General features: G+C 37.3%; 1 pseudogene; it reads left to right on the forward strand.

The window, feature by feature from the left end:
* Positions 1-4,153: 4,153 nt before the first annotated feature.
* Positions 4,154-4,921, forward strand: LOC149224395 (SNF1-related protein kinase regulatory subunit beta-2-like; annotated as a pseudogene).
* Positions 4,922-6,283: the final 1,362 nt, after the last annotated feature.

A 6,283-nucleotide genomic window follows, 5' to 3' on the forward strand; every position in this document is an offset into this window, starting at 1 on the left:
CATGGCCTTTGGAGCCATTTCCTCTCTTTCTCAGGATCTAAACTTAAGCTTTTCAGTGCCAATGAATCTCTTATGGTCATGGAATAATAATTTTGAGGGTTTATTTTCAAAACTTAGTTCTTCTTCCCGGAATTTAGTGTTATGGGTAAATACCATGTCATAAGGAATTTTAATAAAAAAATCCTTGTTATTCGGGGTCAAATGTCCCTTTTAGTATGCTTTTTATCCATATCAAACACCTCTTCATCCCCAAAAGTATTGTTTCTAACTGAATATCTTAGGTGGGGCCCAATGTTGGTGATTCACATGTGCAAAGGCCTGGATAACATCTAGGGATAGATACATCTACCAAATTTAAATCACATCCATATACCCAAAAGGTCAAGACGTTAAATGTTCACAAGTGGTTCGAACATTGTTGGGTTGAATTTCACGTTGAATTTGGGGGTTGGGGAAAATGGGGATGAAAAAGGTTATCCAACCCCTAGGAGGCCCAAATATAGTTAGACTCAGGTAATCCCCTTTCTTCATATTACTTGGGGACCATTTCAAACAATATCTACAATGTAATAGGCTTGATTTAAATTGGGGATCCAAAAATTTGGGTGTGACGAGGGTGCACACATCTTTGGAAGCCCAAACATGCTATATCCTAGATACAATATAGAGGGTCAGATATCAACCAATGGGACCCACACTAGATATGTTGTGTAAGTATAGATCTAGAGATTCGATGGTTTGGGGGTTCGTGGTTGTGTCATGAGGGATAGTGTTAGACAAGTTGGATTTCCTTGTATCCAGATATAATGAGAAATGATTGCATAACACAACCAAGAGGAATTAGTGGGCCCTACACCTTGTTCTAAAGTGGCAGCTCCACGTGGAACCTTGGTAGTACCCACCGTCCACTGCTTGTAGACGTATCCAAAGTGAAATGCAACACAAATGTAGCAATGGTAGTGAGTGGCAATGATAATTTCCCCATTGTTTTGGATCGTCAACTGACAGGGCCACCACCCCCCATCAAATCACCCTTGGATTGTAGTATGGAAAAATTAATGGTCATTATTTACTCTGAAACCCCCCTTTTCGTTGTGAGTTAACATGGGGGGTCTAACGTGGGGATTCTCACAGAAGATCCCACGTCCACATCATGGTAACACATTCACAGTAAGGACCAATCAATGGGCTATGTTTACCCCTAGCACCCCTTGGTTTGTCATGAGATAATAAGGGGGTTCAAAACTAAATATCGCTTGCGTAAATCCACTTTGATGTTTGAGAACTCGAAAATGGATGTAATGGGGTAATGTCGCAAGGCACGATGAGGATGGGCCAGGTGGGGCTCACGCTTGACCTAACATGGCAATGCCACATGGAAACTCAATGAAAATGTGTCCTGTTATGATTGGCTAAACTTCATAGGAGCATAAATTTCAATCCGAGAATCAAATTGAGATAAAATTTATATAGCCAAAAATCTCTTGATGATTTGATTGGATGGTAGTATCAGAATTTAATTCTCTAAACTTTTACAAAGGAGGATTTTTATAACCACACCTTCATAAAATACCTTGGAGGTCGAGTTAATTCAATAAGTAACACCTCCTACAACCAAGATGCATTAATGGGTTGGGAGGTAGTGTTACAATATCATCTGGTAGATTCTTGATTTCAAGACCTTCTTTACTATTGCTACATGTTATATGTTTATATGTTCTAGTCTTTTGATTTTCAATACTAATATTCTCCCACTTGTTGAAGTTCTCATTTGTGAAATCCCATGTTTTCCCATTTCTAAATCCCAACTAAAAATAGCTATCTATAAATCCAAATGCATCACTTCTTTTTCGATTTTTTCCTTTGAGCTTTCCTCAATAATTGGGAAGCCTGCTTTCAAAAAATCTCATCAATCTTTGATTTATCTCCATCTCATAGTTCTTGAAATTCATTACATGTATAAATCTCACCCTTTGAATGAAAGACATAGACATCCTATACTCATTATCTGTGTTATGATCCCATGTCAATAGCTTTGCTTTTGCATCTGTTAAACCAACATAAATGATATATTTGTATGTTTAAAAAATGGGGTTATTAGGATACTCTTTCATTAATTCTTGTCTATCATTTACAAAATGGTTTCCCCCAATCACGTAATATTTATAATCAGATCATGTTTATCTATTAAATTCATCCATGTTAAAAACTTGATCCATATCTTGGAGATCCAAGATCAAAGGGATTTGAACGTCTCAATAGAGAAGAGAAAACACACAATATTCAAGAGAAAGAAACTCTTTATTTAATAGGATAAATTGTTACAACTACATTATGTGGACCAATCTGGCCTTTTGCAAGGTGAGGCCTCTTATTTATAATATTCTTAGTGCCTTATTTACGTCACTCAATACCATGGGCAGATACCTCTTCTCTTTCAAATCAATCCTCCCCCTTTAGGAAGAAATGATTCCCATTGTGTCAGGTTCCCTCCTTAGAAGCTTATGTTGAATATGAGCCAATGAAGAGAAGGGTTTTGTGTGGCTAACCCATAATCACGGGTGTGTGGATGACCCAAAACCAAGTGACATTGAAGACAAGGGTTTTGTGTGGTTGACCCATAACCATGATGAATGAAGGTCTGAGGATAGAGTTACCCTGTAATTCTTGTGGGCCAACTGTGATACTAACAATGTATGACCTAGAAAATGGACTTTGATGGCAAGGGTTTTGTGTGGTTGACCCATGACCATGGGTTTGTGGGTGACCAATAACCATGATGAGCAAGGTTCCTAAGGTAGAGATACCCTATAATGCTTGTGGGCCAACTACGATACTAGCAGTGTATGGCTTAGAAAATGGATTTTGAGACACTTCACTTGTTGGTCTACCAAGGCATGGTAGAAATATGATGGCTTATCTGGTGTCTAATCTTTTTAAATTTTTATTATCCAATGAGACATTGTAAAGGATTCCTCCAAGAACTTAGGTTTCAAATTTTTGGCTCCCATTGTTGTGATTTGATAGTTCCACCATGACATTACCTTGACATTAAGAGGGGTATCTTGTTGCGGCGTCTGATGCTTAGTCATGACAACCAAACATTGTTGAATAATAGGATTGAAAGGTATCTCTTTCAGAGGTTAAATGCCCAATAAACATGGTTGGGGAGTAGGAAGAGCATCTCATACTTGTATGAGTGTAGCACACAACTGATGAAGAACTCCACCAAGTTTTATGTGTTCTGCAATCTTATCTTTAGAATAGAATGTCTGAAATATCAGTGCAATATTTGCAATACATGTTTTCATAACTATATGGTCAAATTTTTCTCTTCACCCATTCTAAAAGCATTATCACAAGATCACCTCTTATCATACAACACAAACAACTATTATTGAGCATGAAAATAACAGACGGTTGAAAATATTTGATGCAATCAGGAATACTGTTGTGGAATTTCCTATTTTTAATATCCTCTACGAAGCATACATAGTATGGGCACACACAACCCACAAAATAACCAATTAAAAAGGACAACAAAGAGACTATACCAAACAATTTTTGTGTGCACAAATCTCCATGATTTTCTTACTATCACACAGAACATTCCACTTCCAAATCCACTGTGAAAGAAAACATGGCTTGTGAGGTCCTGCTTAATAATAGGTTCCATTCCTTTTTTCCTACAACAAATCCCATATGTCCCGAGATGTTTTTGCAAATCCCTTGCCATATGTTGCAACATGGAGAAAGCCATAGTTATTCCCAAATGATAAGACAAATCCTATTACTCTGAGGCAACAATAAGCACAGGAAAACATAAATTCATCCCGATCTCCGCCTAAATTGAATTCCCATTCCAATACTCGTAGGTTTTCAAGGATAGGAAACAAGAATTAAACCATACTTATGCTTCCCAAAGAGGTACATTCTACTTTAATATGTTTTGGATGAACCCTGATGCTCAAATACTAGCCTGGGTGTTCAACATGACTATATATTTGTATATATAAATCATTTGTGTGTTATCACATTCTCTTATTTTATGTCAACATATTAAATGAGAGATATGAGACTAGGTTTCTCTTCAACATTAGAAAGCAGGAACATTTAGGTCAAAATTATCAATCATTTGCAGTATTTTTAGGGCATGGGTAATCCAAATGCTAGAGGAGGGGGTAAAATTGTTGAGGAAGAAGCAAGGAGACAATATCTAGAAACCCATTCAACTACTAGCTTTGGTCAGTCGAGGGAAACAGGTCATCTTAGCCATGGAAAATCCTCCAAGTCAATGGGGCATTTACCTCCTGATAACCTTGGTCAATCTAGATCTCCCGTTATGTTTGTTTCTTAGGTTCATGTAGCTCCACTCCCAAATACCACTGAAGGTGCACTTATCCCAAACCACCCATGGGCATACAACTCATCTACTTTTGAATATAAATTTTTTTGAATGAGCAATTCCCACTATGATAACATGGAGCTACAGTGGAAATGATGTGGCAGTGAAAGGTTCTTGGGATAATTGGACCTCAAGAAAGCCTTTGCACAGTGCAAGAAAATATTTCACTAATATGATGGTACTTCCATCTAGAGTATACCAGTACAAATTCATTGTTGATGGTGAATGGAGATATGTTCTCAATCTACCATGAATAACTTATGAGATGGTAGATGTTAAGAATATCCTGAATGTGTAGGACTATTTCCTGATGAAAAATTTGAACCTCCTTAATCACCATAATCAAGTTACAATGGTCCATTTCTAGCTCTAGAATACTTTGCTAAGGACCCTTCTGCAGTTCCACTACTGATTGTTCCTCTTCCGAAAGTCCTAGGGGTAGTAGCACAACCTCAACACATAGTTATAAACCATCTGAAATTGATAATAAACCCCAACATGTTGAGTGCTACATAATTCTAACTAATGACTTCTATGACTACCACAATCCATGCAACAATCTAGAGAAATTAAAATAGGTCCAACCAATAAGATGGTGGTGCACATCTAGAAATTTGGTCATTATAGCCAAAGATTCAACCGACAATTTTACTACATATTTTGTCCTGGAAGAGGTCCACAATTTCTTTTCCAATGGTGTCATGACCACGGGAAAAGTTGTTGGTCGCATCTCCTTTGCCGCTAAAAGTTAGCTCTAAATATGCAAATACAACACGTGGAATATGATTTTCGTCTCCAGTTTCATTAGAGAAAGTGTTGAAGGTGTCATCTCCTCCACCAATGGCCTTGTCTTTAGGCTTTTGGTCATCAGGTTTAATTCCATTTTTGATGCAATAAAGTTCCCAAACAAAATTTCCGACTTGGATACCGACTCGAAGAGTTTGGCATCAAAGAGGTCAAGCACCACATGGAGACTTAGGGCACGCTTGACAAAAACCAAATCCACTCCATCGAGAGGGACCATGTTGTTTCTTAATGCCAGGACCGTGATAGTCAACTATTGATTTCGTTTAAGATATCATGATTGAACTTGTTGAATTCTGGACATTTGGCCAAGATATTTGTGATGTTAAACACACTTGCAGATAAATCTCAATACAAGGAGAAACACAAATACAAGCCCCAAAAACTTCATTGTGGTGGAAAAATGACCCCATACCACTACAATAATTGATTCAGATACTCTAGAAACCAAAAAAAACCTGAGAGGACACACTGTGAAATGTTCTAAACACACTTCTCCTCCACCGAGAGACCACTAAAAGAAGAGAAATAAAATGATATGAGTACTCAAGTTGTTCAGTGGGGACAACTATTTCTAGAGCCCATCTTAATAAACCTAATTCAGAGATATGGCCATCAAAAATCGTTACACAACTGTTATGCAAACCGTGGTTGCCATGGATTTGTGACTTAGCCTGATGCTACTGATTCGAATCTTTGAGAGCCAAGAACAAAGAAATTTAAATTTCTCGACAGAGAATTTAAAAGAGAGAAACTCTATTAAATAAGAGAAATTGTTACAACTACATTGTGTGGACCAATCTACCCTTTTGCAAGGTGAGGCCCATTATTTATAATATTCCTGGTGCCTTCTTTACATCACTCAATGTCATGGGTAAATACCATGGGAAAATATCTCTTTTAATTTAGATCAAAACCTCCATTGGATCAACAAGAACAACATAGTCAACCACGTGTGCATATGAAATGTACTTCATCAAGTTGCTTCATATTCAACTAAAATATATGGACCCCATCAACGAAGTTGTTCTTACTCAATTGATTTCAAATAGTATTTTTTGTTGTGTAGATAAT

This window comes from Pinus tabuliformis, chromosome Q (genome assembly GCF_031772625.1).
Source record: "Pinus tabuliformis cultivar Carrire ecotype Pingquan chromosome Q, CPIR1, whole genome shotgun sequence".
Taxonomy (NCBI): Eukaryota; Viridiplantae; Streptophyta; class Pinopsida; order Pinales; family Pinaceae; genus Pinus; species Pinus tabuliformis.